The following is a 19,256-nucleotide window of genomic DNA, read 5'->3' as shown; positions in this document are numbered from 1 at the left end:
TTGTATTTTATTCCAAATTTTGAGACAAGGGGGGAAAACCCCAAATGCCAAGTTTGGGTGAGTATTTCTATTCTTAACTTCCAATTAACAGGTTTCACTGGCAGTTTTTAGCTGCTTGACTAAACATAGAACTAGATCATACACACAGCTGATCATTGTTACTCTAAAGCTCCTCAGACACAAGACTTAGATGTGCAAAAATTCTTCATATAGTCTTATGTAATACTGGCTATTGCACAGTTAAAGCAATTGATTATTTAAATTTTTACAAATTTCTTTTTCCACTTGGGAAACTAAGAAATAAACAAACAATCCCAAAGCTTACAGAAATCCTTTATACCTAAGACAGATTTTTAAAAAAATATAATCTCCAACAGTTTTTTGGAACTATGACTTCAGTTTTTAATATCTTTTTTCCTAACTGAAACTTAGCTTAATATTCTACTTACCTAAGAAAATTCTTACCCTTCCAGCTAAAATCTCAAAGTTTGAAGAAACAACATGTACTTGATACTGTTATGTGGTCCCAAATTTATATATTTTTGTCAATAATTTTTCTTTAGTTTTAGAAATGGTGTAGCCTCACAAACTCGGCATTATAGAATGGCCTTTGTTTAATATCAAAATTTCTTCCATAAATTCAAAAATACTGGGAGTCTACATCTCCAGGATAATTTGAAGACCAGTATACCCTTTCCTGGTCATCATAGATGCCAATAGTTACTTTAATAAATATCCATAACCCCATCCAGCAATCAGAAAGCTAACACAGAATTCTCCCAGAAGCCAGGGCATCTCCAAACAAGAAACACTCCTGAACTGCACTTTTTGATGCTTTCTATGTGGGATGAAAGGGAGGGGATGTTGTAGCAGCTTGTTTTGCTATCACAGGACACAGGGGCTGCAGAAGGCATGCCAAGGGGAGAATGCCAATGTACCAACATTGCTCTCTCCAAACCTTTCTCATCTGGGCCACCCACAGTAACTCAGCCTCAAATGCACCTCAATCTTTCATCCAAGCTGCCATTACACTTAAGAGATCCACAAACTCTACAGCTCCGGGGCTCCAGGGCTGAAGGCTTTTGCCCTAGTGTCCCTGAATCTGGAGGTTTTGTGACTCTCTGAACCACAAACTTAGTGCATTTTAAATTACAGGTTAATTTACATGGCTGGTAAACAATCTTTGAAATAATCTAGACAATAATTTTAAAATGTAAAGAAAAGATAAAACTAAGAAACAACTCTCATACAACCCATTTTATGAACTTAAATTATTTCCCTGCCAAGTAAATTAGTAAAATATCTGTTTTACACATCCACAGATATTTGAAGACAATAAGAGTGTGGAAAAAATTATTTCTGTAGCCAAAATAAGCATGACATCTCCTCCCAGTCTTCAAGTGACTCTCACTTGACAGTTTATCACACCTAAAGGTCTTTTTCTAAGTATTTTAGGGGCCAAAATTATAAAGTTGTTAAAAGTAGCTTGTGAACCACAACAGAATTAGAGTAGTTATCATTTGGTTAGAAAAAACTCCAAAGAATTTATTTAGATATTCGTTCACATTTTAATTAATTCTAAATTTACCACTTGTAGACTTTTTGAATATGCCCTAAGCAATCTGTATAAATCATTAGTTCCCATTTCTTTTCAAATAGCTGTTTGCTTACTGCAGCTGCTTCATTTTCTGAAGGCAGCGACACTGAAGTTCTTTTACATCCACAATGTTGTACCACAAAAGTTTCTGGTGGGACAAGCATTCCTCCTCCTACATTTTTACCTATCACATTACAAGACGTAATCAACTATTAACAGAAAGAGAGGAGCTACAGTTAAACTTTACAATGTTCGTGGAACAGATTGGCATGGATTTCAAAGGATCCTGATTTCTTTTCTCAAAAGAAATGCCACTATTGAATAAGAAGGAAAGGTCTCTATTTTATTAAAAAACTCCATAAAACTGCCAAATTGAAACAAAAGGTTACATAACAGAGCCAGGGCCAAGACTTTGAATAAATTGATAGGTCAGTTATGTAGACAGAAAAAAAAAATTGTCTTGCATGACACTCCTTAACTAAATACAAAGGTTTTTGCAGTTTATACAGTCAGATGAAGTAGTCTAGAAATTTCTGAGAAAATAGCAAAAATCATGGAAAGAGGACTTAAAGCTTTCCACTTCCTCTTATATGCAGAGTTTCAGACATATTTATTCAAAACTTCTGAATATTTAAGTGTGAAGTGAATATTATAATATTTATAAAGTAACCTAGTGGTCTGACTGTAGAAAACAAATCCTTTGCTGTTAAGATTAATCTTCTCTCTAGCTGATACACAGTATTTTGATTCGCAACAAACTGTCTCTTGAAATCTAGTCTTTTGAGATTCACATATGCAAAGCTGTTGTAATGACAACACAGAGCTATATATCAGCAGAGCATCAAATCAGTAATCACATTGCTTGCCCTGATGCATAAGCTGAAGTTCTGCAGAAATGAGCTGGATACACAAAAGCAGAGAGTCAGAAAATTAAGCCAGAACCAGCTACTCCAGTGAAGGTCATTCTTCACTGATATAAATGAAAAAAAAATACAAACCACTGAATATCTAGAATTACTTCAAGATGTATTTTAGTAATGATTTGGAAGAGAAGCAAAAATGTGTAATTTTCGCTGTGTATAAAGGAATAACATTATTCTACCTGGGCATAACCTGACAGTACTCTCACTAGTCAGTTTGCAATATCATTCTACTGTGCTCATGATCAGTTCTCATCTTATATGCAGCTTTTTTTAGAAGAGATTTGCTTTATTTTATTCACTTTATTCATTTTATTCAAGATACTTCACTTTAAAGAAAGAACAAAGCTAACTAGCAAAAAGAAAAAAAAGGGTAAAAATAACTTGTGTCTCTTTGCAGAACACTGTTGATCTTTCACCAGTGTTTTGTCTAGAATAACCTATATGGTGTTGGTCAAGCTGCCCAATGCATTTGAGCTCAAGGAAAAGCCTAGAAAAACTAGTAACATATTAATGGAATTGCAGGGACTTTTCATACAAGAAAACTAAAAGAATTTAACAAAATCAAGGCCAAGAGGGAAATTATTGCTCTCCAGAAATTTGTTAAATGGTACAGATTTGGGACAGCAGAAAATTACTCAAAGTAAAAGAAATTAAAGATAGTGAAAGTTAATTTTAAAAATAGATTTAAAAACTCCCAATCTCTCACAATCAGAATTTTACATGGACAATTTCAGCAACCATAGTCATTAATGTTAGGGATATCACCATTGAAGTACACTTCCAGTAATCCACTAGCTAGGTAAACCCCTTGGACACCTACAAACCACATATTAGTGTTCTTGATTAAAATTATATATTCCCATATCCACCTGAAGGCACATCTAGCTCAGACTTGAGTATTGACTTCACAGTTCTCATTGTGTGTTGCTCACCCATTGGCAACTTGCCCATGTCAGGACAATAATGAAACACACTTTTCCTTGGCATGTCTTCTCTCTCTTCCCACTGGCCTTGGCAAGCAAGGTTTGCTGTGTGCTGCCTCCAGCTCCACAGTCAAACACCTGCCCTGCCTTGCCATTCATGAAGTGTGCTGGGATAACTGTGGAATCCACCCAGTGTGCTTCAGGCAAGGCCTTAAACCTCCCCAAGGCTGCCCACAAGAGCCCTGGACACAGACTGGCAGAAAAGATAAAAGAGAGATCGGTGTTGCAATCCCCTTCAAAAAGGGTCAAAAAGAACAATCCTTGAAACCTATGGGCTCATGAACCCTAATCTCATCCCTGGGAGAAATCACAAAGGGTGTCCTCTTGCTCTGAAGTCCTTTTACAGCCCTTCAGAGTGAGCCTTGGGACACCAAAGGGCAGGGAAAGGACAATAAGAACATCAGAAAAAGGGATATGTTCTTGCAAATTTTGTATGTATCTAATTTTAGCATAATATACTGAACTGAACCACAAGTTTTTAGCATTATCGTAACTGGATTAATAATAATAATAATATTCTGGTTAGATTACAAATTATAGCATTCAACAATGCTGTCTCCAATTGATGGAAATTGAAGCTTGGATTGGCAACAATTTATACTTATCATTTTCACTTCCCATTCAATTGTCTTCTTATAGAGATAAAAAAATAATTAAACTAAGTAATAACATGACAATACTGATATGCTTTATCTATATCTGATAACTTCTCTTTTTGTCTTACATTACTTTCCTATATCAATGCTATTCTAATGAAGACCCTTTCCTTCTGATAAGCTAAGGACATAGTTGATTTGTTATAGCTTGAAATAAGCAATTAATTTAAAGGCTTCTAAAATGTTGATCATTACTAACTGTCTTATCATACAGTCACTCCTGAATATTTGTTCCTATGCTGCTCCAATCACTTAGGGATCTAAGTATCTGGTTATAGTGGGAGGTGGAGAAAGTCAGGGTTCCATTTCAAAACTGGCTCTCATAGGGGAAGGATACTGCTAATAAGCTGAATGATGGAAGCTGAAGTAAAAGCTTGAAAATGGGACAGAGGCATCCAAACATTGCTGTATTCAGAAATCATCTGGGCAATATGCTGCCAAGGTCCACTTCCTGACAGACACGAGAAATTCTTAGTGAGATGACTACATTTCCAGGAACTTTTTGGAAGCAACACTTTATATTTTTCATAGTCACAATGAGTGAGCAAATTTCCATCGTGGAAAGGAATAAATTCCCACACAGAACAATTTCCAGTTATTGTCACAACATAAAAAACCAACCAGAAAAAAAAAAAAAAAAAACAACAAAAAACCAAAAAAATACCCCCCACCAAAACAAACAAACCAAACACCAAAACCAGAAAACAAGCACACACAAAGCAAACAAAAAACCTGAGAAGAAGGATGATGCGGCCAAAGTTCAAATACTGTAGGGATGAACACATATATAGCCAACTGGCTACATATATAGCCAACTTTCATTTCATCTGTTGTTATGATATCTTTAAAAGTCAAGTATCAGAGTTCACTGAGATTGAACTTTTTATCTGGCATCTGGCATATCTCATTTCATTTACCTCATAACTCCATATAAGCAAAAAATCTCTCACTGTTTTTTCACATTCAGAAACAATAAGACTACTGTAAAAGAGACATTTTTTTCTCAATAAATGTCATAATTTTTCACTGGGGGAGATTCCTGTATCTTCATACTAATTAAAAAACGCCAAACTAACTCAGCAATGTCTAACTGCAAAAACACCAAACACATTGTTTCAAATGAAATTATGGAAATGCTTATGAATATTTCAGGCAAATTTCAGTGTCAAGGGATAAAAGTTCATAAAATTTCACAGCCTGAAGACATGATTAACTTTTAGAAATAGCTACTCTTTACTAAAACACAAGAGATTAATTCAGTGCTGGAAAGTAAGGAACTTTAGTGTGAGAACTGGGCTGTTCAAATTACAGGAAGGTACCCCTCTGAGATCACTAACAAAAGCAGTTGAAGCCAATGGATGTGTCATGTCAGTAGTTAATCCTTCATTAACAGCAGTTATTGAAAGACCCTACTGAGGATACAGGTTTTCAACCCTCAGTCCCTAGCTCTATGGTGAGAAACCCAGATGTTCACCAGGTGTTTATCTCAAACCCTCTAAAACTTCTTTTAAAATTTAACAGGAAAACTATTTAAGCAACAGAAAACCATCACACCAAGCCAGCACTGAGCTTTAGGTTTGCAAGGCAGTATTAAAGGTTATCATCTTCAAATAGAATTTGTAATGGTTGCGCTCCGTATGAACAGAGACACAATGAAGATTTTGCAACCTGCTTCTCTGGCAGCAAATGCTGCAGCCCCTTGAAATAATGACATGATAAGGAATTTGGCTGCTGTGAACTCAGAAAATCAGACTTTTTTGTAATGGAATAAAATTTGCTGGTTTCCTGTTATGGATGGAAACAACCCTAAAAAACCCCAAAGTGAAAAACAACTAATATTTTCTTACATATTCTACTCAATGAAAGTCTATATGTCTAAACATCTTCAGAACTGGTACACTATAATGCTTTCTTCCATTTCAGATTGGCTTCTCATCAGAAACTTCAATAAATCTGCAACTAAAGAAATTATCAGTGCCCCTGAAGAACTGTGACTCTTTCACATCTGTTGAACAAGGTAGATTATTTTATTATATGCATGTGTAGACATGAAATTTAAAAGCAGTTTGGGTTGCAATGTTGCTTTTTGCCGCTATGCAATAGAAATATATTTCTCATTTAAGTGTTGCGTGATTTTTTTTCTTCGGGGATGTACTTTCTTCTGTCCTGAGAGATTCCTTTAATAGATTTTAAATAGTTGGGTTCTAAAGTTTAGATTTTGACTCTTCCTTGACTGTGTGTGTGTGAAATGTACAAAGCCAAATTGAGTGTGCTCAAATGCAAGATTTTGGCTCAAATGCAAGATTTTGGGGTTTTTTTTTACTTTTGAAGTATATATGATATAAAGGGAGATATTGTATTATTGATCAGAACAGATGGGAGTTTATTTTGCCTTTTTAATGTATTGATATTTTACTACTATTATAAAGTGAGATTTGCTCAGTAACTCTTTCAAAGAGAACAAATAATTTTTAGGCACAGAAGTTCACAATTTGTAGGAGAAAACAAAAATAAATTTAGCAATAAAAATATCATAATTTTTTTTAAATCCATTTTGAGTAAATTATCTGTACATACATTTAAAATAAGTACTTTAAAACCTACACATTTGGTATAGAAAATTACTTTTACAATTAAATTTAGCTTTTAGAAAATAAGTGCAAACTTTATTTATTTAGAGAGGTTGTTTTCATTAAAATTCCTTTAAAAACTTTTCAATATTTTTTTTCTGTGACATGCCATAACTATTTTAGTTTTACCCCTTGTTCCAAACCCTCAGGAATATGTTTGAATGCCCTAATAGAGTTAGTTAAAAAGGAATGCATGCAGTTTTAGGAATTAATCTTTAAAATAGCCTATCCTGCTTGAAGTGTCATCAGTAATAGGTACTTTTTTGGCTAATGATATTTCCATTATTCCCTATTTATGGTTCCATTGAAATAGTCATCTTTGGGTTGCTTTCTGTAATGGAAAACAATAGTGCTTATTACATTTTCTCTTCTCCAGAGAAGAGCCATTCTGTGATATGAGCTAGTTAAGATGAAAGTTCTTTTCTTTACAGTGGTTTCATTTTAGGATAATTTAGCATTAGAATTTTATTGATTTTTTTTTTTTGTTGGAAAGTATTCAATCAACAACTCTCCACGTTAAAATATAACTGCAAGAGTAAAAAGTAAAAGATAAAGAACACATAAAATGCAGAAAAAAAATCCCTAATTGTCAGAAATAGCATCCACAGAGTGGCATTGCAGCCATTTAACGGCACATATATGATGTTTAAAAAAAATGGAACACAGCTCAGTGGTAGTGCTGCTGTGTTTGTTTTGTTTTCCCACACACTGACTCATGTTCCACTAGAATTCCAATCCAATATGCAGTGCCAGTACATATGACATGAAATCAAAACTCACATTTCACTGAGTATAAGTATTTTTTGAGCCTGTGCCAAGATGGTTTTCAGCCTAAACTGATAGGCCGTCAAAGAGCCTGATGAGAGGTGGACAAAATATTTTTTCTATGACGGCAATCATGTCCTTTATATGATGGAATATTTTACATGTATTTTGAAAGTTATTTAAAGTTAAATAATAATTTTAAAGATCTTATCTTTACTGGGAAAACACAAAAACACCCATTCTGTGTTGAAATTAGTATTTTATCTTTCTTTGAACCACTCATTCATTTAAATGGCTTTCCATTTAAGAATCTGATAATCTGTCCTAAAAACAATAAAATCAGGAATTGTTCCAATTGTTTTCTTCTCTTGTTGCAATCTCTAACTACAATCACAATCTAAATGTAATGAAAACTATGATGATACATTCTAGGAACACAAAGCACAGCACTGATCTGTGAAACACTCAGGCAGGAGTAAATGAACATAGGCATGAGCGTGAGGTGCTAAACATTTTTTGATAAATTCCTCCCTGAACTGACTAGATGAATTTTTATGCTTTCTTTGTGTGAGTCCATAAGAAGCTCTCTAAACACTTTTTTATTCAACTATTATGATTCAGTATCCAAGAAAGTTGTTTGGTAGAAAACACACTAATTATAAGAGAAAGATAAGGTACTAGAGCTGATGTATTTTATATGCTTCATTTTAAATTCAGAGTAGGATAATGTAATACACACACACACTGACGTTCCATGAGAATGTTCCCTGGTGCAGAGCCAGGTACCACACTGGACAAGCTGAACAGGATTTCTTCTGTTCACAATGACAGCAGATAACTCAAGAATTGGGGTAGGTGTCATGCTGCCCCACGAAATTCACCATGAAATAAAACTAATCACATAATCAACAGAGTCATTTTAACCTAAAATACCTGTGCCAGACCCTTAAGGATGTGTCTACATATTCTGGATTTATTTACTCCCTGCAATGGCAAGTATACAGCATACAGTTGCTGTATGGCAAAAGCAATGCAATTTTATAAGTTCTTAATTAAAAGACAAAGAAAAATCATTTTCTTTTTTATTTTCAATATGAAACCTGGAATGAAAGAATATAGATGGATTCACATTCATCTAGATTTCTTGCCTCTATTTTTACCAATACTGACTTTAAATGTAAGACATTCTTTCCCTCAGATTAGTTTTCATTCAGTAACACCTTTTCAGCCATACAACATGGTAGTTATGCAATACTCTACCAATTTTCTTCCTTTCTTTTTTAATACTCATTAAATCTTCATTCCTTGGAATTATTTATCTAAAGCTGAAAGAAAGTGTATACAAATTTTGTAAGATGCTCATAAAACACATATTTTTGACAAGAATTAGAAGCAGCACTTTATGAGAATCTAAAATCCTAAGTACTACACCTGTTTTAAAACTATTCCCTTGTTTTAATGACTTTTCAACCTCAGAATATTAATTTCTTTTTGCCTCTGTTTTATTAAGTATGAAATCCTCCCAAAATATTGTGATATTTTATAACCCATACTCTAAAACATATATATCAAATCCTGGAATTTCCAAAATATATTTGAGAATCTCATACTGGCGTTATTCTGGTTATCAAGCTGCCACAGAAGGCACTGAAACAATGAAGCTGCTCCAGAAGAAACAGATCAAATCTGGGATTACTAATATAGGTCTCATTGCCACAAGATATTTAGGAGGTCAAAAGCACAGATGTGTGCAGCTTCATAAGGACAGCACTATCTTAATGGGATGGATCTTTTTCATAGAAGCCTAAGAGTGTGTGAACTACTGAAGTTAGTAGAAGCTAATTAGTAGAAGACAACATATGAGGAAGATCCCTTAGTCCATGTTCTTTTCTTATATTCTACCATAATCACTAGCAACTTGTCACTGACAGAGATGTTGCAGTTGCCCACATGTAATATTAGTTTGACAGTGTCTGACAAATCTTATGCTGTATTTCTACTCCTGTGCTCATGTCATGTCATGTCATGTCATGTCATGTCATGTCACATCATGTCACTTTCTTACAAATGTTATTCAGCAAAATCACAGCCTCACACACTTCTAACTTTTCAAATGGGAGACCACTGCAGGCACATTTCAATATAAAGCAGTTTACCTCCTCCCCAGGTTAATAAGCTTGTGTATCACCAATGTTTCAGAGATTTCTGAAGGAAGCTCATTACACAAGACAGACAGGCCAAAACCATATTGTAACTTTGCAGAACAACACATTTACAGGGAGTCAGACTATGATTCAATCAAGGAGTATGTGTTTGTTTTTTCCTGAAAAACCCTCTTCAGTGCTCATCAACAATATTGAAAAGGTAATCATAATCCAACTCTATAAAAATAGGGTCATCAGTCCATACAAAAATTGTCAGCCTTAGTGTTTTGTGATTGGTAGGTGTCCTCATTAATAAAGTAACCAAAGTTTTTGGAATAAAGCCACAGATTTTGTCAGCAGAACAGAAAAGTTAATATTACTGCTAAAATACTCAATCTATATACTTTAAAACAGATATCCAAAGAGGCTTCTAAAACTTCCCAATTTAGAGAGAAAATAACAAAATTATTTGAAGTTACCAGTCTATCCTGTCAGAGCAGTTACCAATTAAAATCAAATTAGATTTGACAATCAGGATTTCAACTGAAAACTCATTTTGGGTAATTAATGTAATTAACAGTCTGAAACACCGAAACCGAACAGAGAAAACAATGTATTAGCATCATGAACATATTGTTTGCTCAGATGAAGCATTTTCACTGTGCTGTTTAAATGCTGTGGCTTTTTCTTCAGATACAATACAATAACTGTATCATGTTACTGATGGAGCAGAGGGAGGAAAATGTCTAGATTATTGTCAATTTTTTAAAGGAAAAAACATAATTAATCATTATAAACATTCACTGCTTAATGTTGTGAAGAGCCACACACAAAGGTTAATCATCTACATCTAAAGATCTCTTATTGCAGCATTGAAATACTAAAGCTTGATTATATGCCAAATAACATGCGACATATACAGAATATTACTACAGGCCTTACTGTAGACACTAAAGCCTCAAAGACTGGCAAGGATAATCACCCAGTTGGAGAAAGAGCATTTCCTAAGAGAAAAGTTCTTTTAGGAGACATATGATTCAGGAAAATGGAACAAGAACTCTATGTATTGTACACATTATAAAAATACATATTATATTGATTACAAAAGCATAATAAAACTTGTTTCCACCTCATTGCTAGTCAGCACAAACTCCCAGAAGTGTGCTAACTTAAAAATTTAATGCAATGTCTAAAAAAATATCTGTATCTCCATAACACATTATTTTTGTTTCCTCAAGAAAGGAACATAAAGTGCAAGCTGAATCATATGAGGAGCATGAGTAAGATGTAATATACTGCTTCTACAAAGGTCTTCGGCAAACTTTCAAAATACTGTGTCTGCTTTTACTACCACTTGCTCCACAACTCATCACTGGGAATAATTCAGTCATTGTCACAAAACACATCTACAGTTCAAACTAAAGAGGTTATCTTTAAAGATCCAGTATTTTATCATGAGAATGGCCAGGAGACAACATGATCAAATGAAATTAATTAGTTCTGACTAAAAACCAGCTTTGTTTTCTAAGCAACAGTCATGCAAAGTATTGGCTGTCTATTGGAAAAAAAGAAAATTGCAAAACTGAATGGAAAGTTTTTCTTCTGAAAGAACAACGTCCAGTATTACTATTTCAGTGGTTCCTAAAAAGCATAAGTGCTTTTTCCAAACATGGATAAAAACAACATTTATGTCGAAAACATTGCCTTTTTTTCCCTCCCTTCTTTTCTTTAGTTACCTTGGCTGGTGTAGAAAACATAGATGATGGCAAAAAATACAGCAAATCAAATCCATTAAATACTTTTTCTTTTTCTTTTTTTTTTTTTGACAAGGAACTGTGAACAATCTAGGTCTTTTTCATTAAATTTCAGAGCATATATAAGCCTTTATTCTAAATCCAAGTGCATTATAGAAAGTAAGAGTATCTTCTGCCTGGTTTGTATATGGATTCTTTCAGAATTTCAGGGATCTGTGTTGCTTTGAAAGTCTACTTATGTGAGCTTGAGTGTCTAAATAGCTAGCAAACTGTGTCAGCACTAGCTCAAGAGAACACTGACATGTTTAAACATGATACTATTATTTTCATGAAGCCCTGAATTTCACAATACTTTCCTTTATAGAAGTAATCCTGCATGCTACTACAACACACCATCACTCTGTAACAGCCTCCTGGATGGCCTTCATTGGCTTTAAATTCCATTACTATGAACAGGAAGCTGAAATTAGTTATACAAGCAGCTATCTTCTTAGAGCTCTGCAACATGTACCCTGGTGCCCATGACTGATCACTCAGCCCCCAGCATTGTGCAAAATTTGCCCTCATTTCATGCAGCAGGAACCCACCCTCAGGAGGCTGCACTGGAGCAACTTACAGCTCAATTTCCTTGCAATAGTTATTTCCTATCACAGCCCTCCATGTTACTGACATGTTCCATTCAGCGCAGAGACCCCTTCTGTGTGCCCAGCTAGCTCTGGATATTGATGATGATGACTTCAACAGTCCCAATCTTTGGTCTCTGTTCTGGTGGTAAATTCAATTTAGAGATTAAATATTTTGCTGTTCTGAGTAAACAGGTACAAAAAGAATGCTCAAAAGCTACTTCGAACTACATTAATTTAAAAAACAAGGAACAGTTCAGATGAGGCAGGATGCAAGACAATGATATGAAATGGTTCATAACTGGAAGACAACTAGTTTTAATAGCAGATCAAGCATTACAGAAAGTAAAAATTTAAAAAAAAATCAGTAGCTTAAAATCAACTACAAAACTATTTATAATTTTCCAGAAAGACTGGGGCTTTACAGCAACAGCAAAATGAAATACCCTACAGGAACTGGAGAATTGAAACACTAAATTGGCTTTCCCCAATGTTGGCAGAAGCTGATTTTCATCTCTTCATTTTACTGATAAAGAAAGGGTAGAAATGCCTATTGTTTTCCACCCACAGCTTGGAAAACAAGGCAATTTGAGACTCTGAACTCAGTGATTTTTCTTCCTATCACAAATGATCTATAAGTTTCATTACTCTATGATCTTTGAATCCTCAGGCAGAAGTTCCGTTACATAAAATAAGCCTCCTTGAAACTGAAACAAAACCAGACATGCACAGAATTCCAAGCAAACACAAACATCTCAATAGAAAGCCTTATTGAATTTTTTTCTACTTATCTGAGCTCTGCCTGTAGAACTGCTACCCATTGCCAGCAAGTTCTATAGTCATACAATTTGTTCATTCTCAAGCACAAGTGCTTTTCTCAAAAGCAAACAAAACAAAATTCAAGCAAAAATCCCCAGCTCTCCACAGTAAGAACCAAGCAATCCAAACACTTCCCTCTGGCAGTGTAAACCATTCTCTTTTCGTTGGCTGCTGTGCTGGAAGCTGGTTTTCATGCTCCTCATATGATTGTTTTCTTGCTTCACTGGAGGGTAGGCACAAAGTTGTAGCTTAATGCAGATTAAGGTAAAAAAAATAATTTATTTGCTGCTCTTATTATTGAAGTGTCATAATAAAAAAATGGAAATATTTAAAAACTTGAGCTGACTATTAGCAGTCAGCTAAGGCTGAGGCCTCATTCACAGGTCACAGTCATGATTAGTAAAGTAGCTAATTTATTGTTCTTTGCTCTTCAGGGATAAATAAAATAATTCAGTAGTTAGAAACATTTGGATGGTAAGTGTAGCACACTATCTAGTTACAGCAGAATCACAGGTAAGCCGTGATTGCTCCTACGCTGGTTTTGTTTTCTCAGTCTTTGTTGAGTAGGCTGTGCTAGTCAGAGAAGAACTTCTTTTAAAGAAAAGTATGAGAAGGTAAAAAATATTTAGGAGGAATGTTTCTTAGGGACTCAGATTATAATTTTAGACATATTTCTTTTACAAAAGAGAAAACCTTCCATGTAGCAAAAGCAATTTTTGACAGACAGGAAGTCCACTCAATATAGGCATATAGGGTTTAGTGGAGGTTTTATTTCTGTTTAAAGTACAGTATGTTGTAACATAAAGCTTATGACCACAGCAAGCAACTAGTACATCCAGTTGTTGGCCATATCCTGAGGTAGCTCTAAAATTCAAGCCTTTTTTTTAAAGAAAGGGAAAGTAAACCACAAAACATAACAGACAAAAAAACCAAGAAAACCCCCCAAAAACAACAACAAAAAAGAGTTTCTGAACTTTATATTTGCAATAAGCACAAAAGTGAAGCAACTCCAGAAAATGACAGGGGTTGAGGCAGTAAAGTGTCCTGCAAAGGACTCTGATTTCAAACAGTTGTGTGCCTCTTTCAGTATGCCAAATTCTATAGGCATCTCAATTACTTTGGGAATTTCTTAATCACTGGCATATAAAGTTGTGTCTTTTTCCTGATTATTGCTCTATATAATTATTATGATGCTAAATAAAATGAAAAGGCCAGAAGCAAGAACAACTTTGATGGAAAGAGCACACAGTATGAAAACAAGACTGTGAAAACTAAAATTAATAAGAAGTTGAAAAAAAAACAGGTTCTGATCCTTATTCTCTCTGACTCAGTGCAGAACTTGAAACTCTCTCTGAGATTCTTGCCTTAATTACTGATTGGTTTTGTGTCTGTGTGACTTCCATCTACAACCTGAAAGGTTATGTCTAACATAACCATTTTTATCTCTCTGCTTTTTCATACTTCTAAATACCTTTTCCCATCTATTTATTTTATCTGCCTTTTGTCCCCAAATTTTTCTACTGAAGGAAGTGGAAAAGGAGGAAAAAGAAAACAAACAAGCAAACAATTTAAAAAAAACCCACAAAGAAAAACCACCAAAAAAACCCCAAACAAAAACCAAACAAGGTCAAACCCACAATGTTAGGTATAATATAAAACAAAATACTTTTAGGCTTTTTTAAAGACAAATTTTAAACAAGAATTCTTGCAATGAGATACAAGTTATAATTCTAAATATAAGAGTTCATCTGAAAAATTTTAAAAACCCACCCAATCAACCAAGTTTGAAATGATTTTAAACATTGTACTGAATTGAAAGGTAATATCAATACTGCAGAAATAGTAATATAGTAATAAATTTTGACTATATTACATTCTCTTTCTATTGATATACAGGAAAGAAAAAGGAACCTGCACACAGATTATGTAAATTAGAATTCTGTCTCTATATTTAGTTTTATTATGTATTCTACACAGAACTTAATATCAAATCTTGAGTTATCTTCTTATTTTAGCTGAAGGGTAAATCAACTGAACTTATGTTTCAGTACTTCTAATTTGAAGGTGGCATTCTCCCGGTCCTCCTCGCAATCACTTTAGAAGTTTTCCTTTTAACACTATTATTATCATTTTAAGCGAGGCAGTAAAATTTTTAATAATCAGAAAGAACAATATACAATTATGACACTAACACCAACCCTCTAATTAAAAAAAAAAAAAAAAAGAAATTGCTTTTCTGTCTATCAAAAGCTTCACGATCACTTTTAGGCTTGACATGCTCACTGTAATATACTGCTCTCTTTATTACTATACTGTAATAATGGCCAACAAAATGCTTTCATAATTGTATCTAAATATTAACATCACAAAATTGTTTTAAAGGCTTACATTCATATTTTAAATTAAAATTATTTGAAGCTCTGAGTAAAATCCTTTGAAGTCTAATAAAATAAACTATTCTGGTATTAGTTTTATTAAGCAAAAGAAGTAAAAAATTACCTTTTTTTGTTAAATGTAATAAAATGCAGTTATGAAGAAGATGTTGGAATAATATTGCATTGTGATATTAAGAAACACATTCATTACTCAGTTTACATTTCAAAAATTAATTCAGAACACAGTACACTCTCAAAGATCTCTGATAAAATAGTAAAGATAATATTTCCAAATGTTTATATATATGAAAAACTTTTCTTGCCCACATGGCATGTATGGTGCAAGCAGGTCATGGTCCATAGAGACACAGTACTCTTTTGTAAAGTGAGAGCAGCTAACTGCAGAAGTGAGGAAAACCAAGCCCAGCTGCAGACAGGTGGGCAGGCAGTTCTGGAGAATGAGGGCAACAGCAAATGGAAACCTTCATCTGGAGATGCCATCAGGCAAACATATAAAAAACACTCTGGAAGAGCAGACAAATCTTACAGCAGTGAAAACTAAGCTGTTGGGAGAGCTGTTTCACCAGAAAACAGTCAGGTACACACTGAATATCCAAGATAAACACCTAGATATTAAATTTCTTCCATTTTTTAAAAGTATTTTTTTTTTATTTGTCTACCACTCTATTACTGAAATAAAGAGAAGGACAACAGAGATGAAAATCAAGCTATCCATCATAGTGTTGAATATAGAAGAAATAAGACTTTTTATAAATTTTCAACTGAAATAATAGTAGGATTCAAGTAGACCATATTTTTATCTATAAACCAGTAACATCTCTCACAATCTCTATTCCATGAATATTCAGAGGAGATTTGAGAACTCTATTTCCAGCTATAAGGAGAACTGCAATCAAGTCTTTTGTACTCAGTACTGCCAGATAGTCCCTACATTTCACATAGTTGCAGACCAAGAAAAAAAGGGATGCCTGAAAAGCTGGAGAGTGTAAAATTTTGTCTACCAAAGTATTTATGTCCTCTCCAGTGCAACCTCTACCATTAAATGAAATCAACTAATCAGGTGCCCTATACATCTTCAAGTTAGATAAATTAATGATGGACAGGGAGAAAATCTTTCCAAAACAAATCAACTACAGAGACATATTTGGTAAACGTATCTCTTTCAATCAAATGTAAACCTCAAATTCACTAAATATCAATCTAATATTCAAAAAGTCATCCACTTTGGTAATTTACAACCATACGGCATGAAGTAAATTCTGGATCTTTTTGAGTTTTGGTACCTGACAAACTTTAAAACAAGAACAAAGATGATAATATGATGTAGAATTCTTAAAATACAAAATATACACTCTAATATTTTTGTATCATATTATGTTGAGCTCTCATTCTTAGATTTTTTGTTGTGACCATCAAATTATTATTATTATTATTATTATTACAGAGAGAAAATTAGCTAATCGTCTTAAAAATATCATCATGTCTTACATCTTTGGAAGACTAGGGCAAGGAAAAACCACCATGAGATGTGCAAAGTCTGGTTTAGGAGACATTTTCTATTCTGTTTATAAGAATACCAATCTATTAATAAACCAGCAGAGCAACAACCCATTTCACATAAGATACCATCTAGCTCAGTCAGTAGTAACGCCAATTCTAACACTTATTTCCATAAAAGCTGGGATGTGAGACGTGCAGTACGGGAAAGATCAATAATGCATATAGTACTGAAAAAAATTAATAATACAGAATAATTTCAGAAAGTAATGCTTGGGAGGTCCTCATAATGCATCCAACACATAGTTCTACAGCTGTAATCTCTTCCAGATACCAGTGATGCCCAAATTTATCACTCTCCACACAAAGACTGGCAGAGCTTTTTTTGCTTTCACTCACACACATCCTCATACCTACTTGGAAATCTACTAGGTGTTATTACCTGTGACAGTGACCCACCCAGACCAGTTTTCATGCTGCCTAAGGAAATATTTTCATTCACTTGAAATTTGATATATTTCTTGTAATGTACCCTGCCAATAAAGTGTAAAAAAAATGGGGTTGCTTTGTGGAGGGTTTTTTTGGTAACAAGTGACATTTTGAAACATGACTATAACCTCTGTATGAAATCCACCGTATTTTACATTTCAGTAATAACTATAAAAGTAAAATTTTCTTAATTTTAAAAGTCAGGAAAAAAAATAAAAATAAGAAAATTACTTCATTGCCAAAAGAGTCTCTGGGTAAGTACCTTTCAATGAAAGAATATAACTTCTATTACATGAGTTATAGTTTAAAATATCTTTATCTCCAAAGTATAATCATTGTGTAGGGGCATGTCTCATTATTTTGTGGCATTCAATGCTTTCAAAATGAAATATCTCCTGCAAATTTGTAACTGTTTAAGCAGGAGGGGAAAAATGATTGAAAAGTTTGATTACACAACCTTCAAGAACAAATGAAGAATCTCTTTTGTACTTCCCTCTATTGTGTATTATAGAAATTGAGCAATTAACTGTAAGCAAATATTCATTATAGTTCTCTGGTAATTTATAGATGGAGTAATTTCTTGCAAAGTCAAACATATCAGTTTTAGTCTATGATCACAAATCTTATTCATATTCTCTCTGTGCTTTCATTGCTGGTTTGAAATTTTTAACCTATACTTCAACATAAAACAGTCTCTAATATTTTGATAGGTTTTTAGGAAGCATCACTGACATGAAACAAAATTATGCTCTTTTTCAGCCAGATCTGTCATATTTTTTTGTAACTAAAAGAGGTACTAAGAGTCTGTTGGTAATACACAAAGCCATTTCTTTCAAATCCAGCACCACCAGAAGATGTGTCTTTCATAGGTAAATATCAGCAAACAAAACTAGTTGTCTTTCCACCTTAATCAAATAACTTGTGAATGTGTGACCATGGATCACACTGTTGTATGGTTTAATTGTGTCTGCATAAGACACATTATTTTCTGCATTTCCACATTTCTTAGAAACAATTGTAGCTTTCACCATTGTTCAGTTTTAGAGATACACCAGAATTATTTTTATTACCTAATGCCATCCTAGATTTCACAATGCTGACTTCTTTTGGACAAAGCACAGAAAAAGCCTTAAAGAAGTTATTGTTTTCTTAACTGATCTACTTTACCACTTTTTTATGGTTCAGTTTGGGGATTTTTTTTCCTTTTTTTTAAAGGAAAGTTTCCCATTGCTGCATTTTAGGTGGTAGAAGTAGATGAAAGAGTGGGAAAACAGATGGAAAGGAAGATGAGGGTGGAATGGTTGACATGGAAATGCAACTTGACCAACTAAAAATGAAAAAATTTTAGTCTCAACTTCAGTTTAGGATCACAGCACAAAACATCTTCCATGTAGTAGGATAATACAAAGCATTTTGTTTGCATTCCACCACAAAAATACTTATCTGTGAAAAACATGCAGTATAAAATAAAAAGCCTGGTCATAAAAAGCAATGCTAATTACTATTCTTCTAGATGGAATAAATGTACTGGAAAATTCACTTCAAATTAATTTTTCATTTCATTTAAGGATTGAAAATCCTTCTTCTTGAAGTTTCTGATGATACAAAGGAATTTTTGGTTTTAAAGCTACTTTGTAATCACTGTTTGAGGTCTAAGACACAAGGTGATCTAAACATCAGCAAGAAATTCTTGGAAAAGAGCAAAGTGCCTCATACTCATTTATTCAAAAGTCCTTCAGAAGTGGTAAAAAATTACAGCATTTTTCTCCAGTATTCCTATTTCTTTACATCACAGCACAGCTTCTTTCAGTTTACAAGCAATGTGTCCTATTTAGAGCAGGAATCAATCTCTACCAGTCTTTGAGAGTGTCCTTCAACTCATTCTTTGATACTTTCACCAATTCTTAAGCTGAAAGCAAGGTAACTTATTTTCCCAGTTCTGCTCTATGGCTTTAACCCCCTTCTACACAAAGAACCCAG

The 19,256-nt window shown here is 33.9% G+C and overlaps 1 protein-coding gene across 10 annotated transcripts in view; it reads right to left on the bottom strand.

The window, feature by feature from the left end:
- The window catches only part of CDH18 (cadherin 18), a 497,477-nt gene that overhangs the window by 312,361 nt on the left and 165,860 nt on the right, over window positions 1-19,256 (bottom strand). The window lies entirely within an intron of this gene.

This window comes from Motacilla alba, chromosome 2 (assembly GCF_015832195.1).
Source record: "Motacilla alba alba isolate MOTALB_02 chromosome 2, Motacilla_alba_V1.0_pri, whole genome shotgun sequence".
Lineage (NCBI taxonomy): Eukaryota > Metazoa > Chordata > Aves > Passeriformes > Motacillidae > Motacilla > Motacilla alba.
The sequence above is the reverse complement of the archived record's forward strand: the minus strand, read 5'-3'. Positions and strand labels throughout refer to the sequence as shown.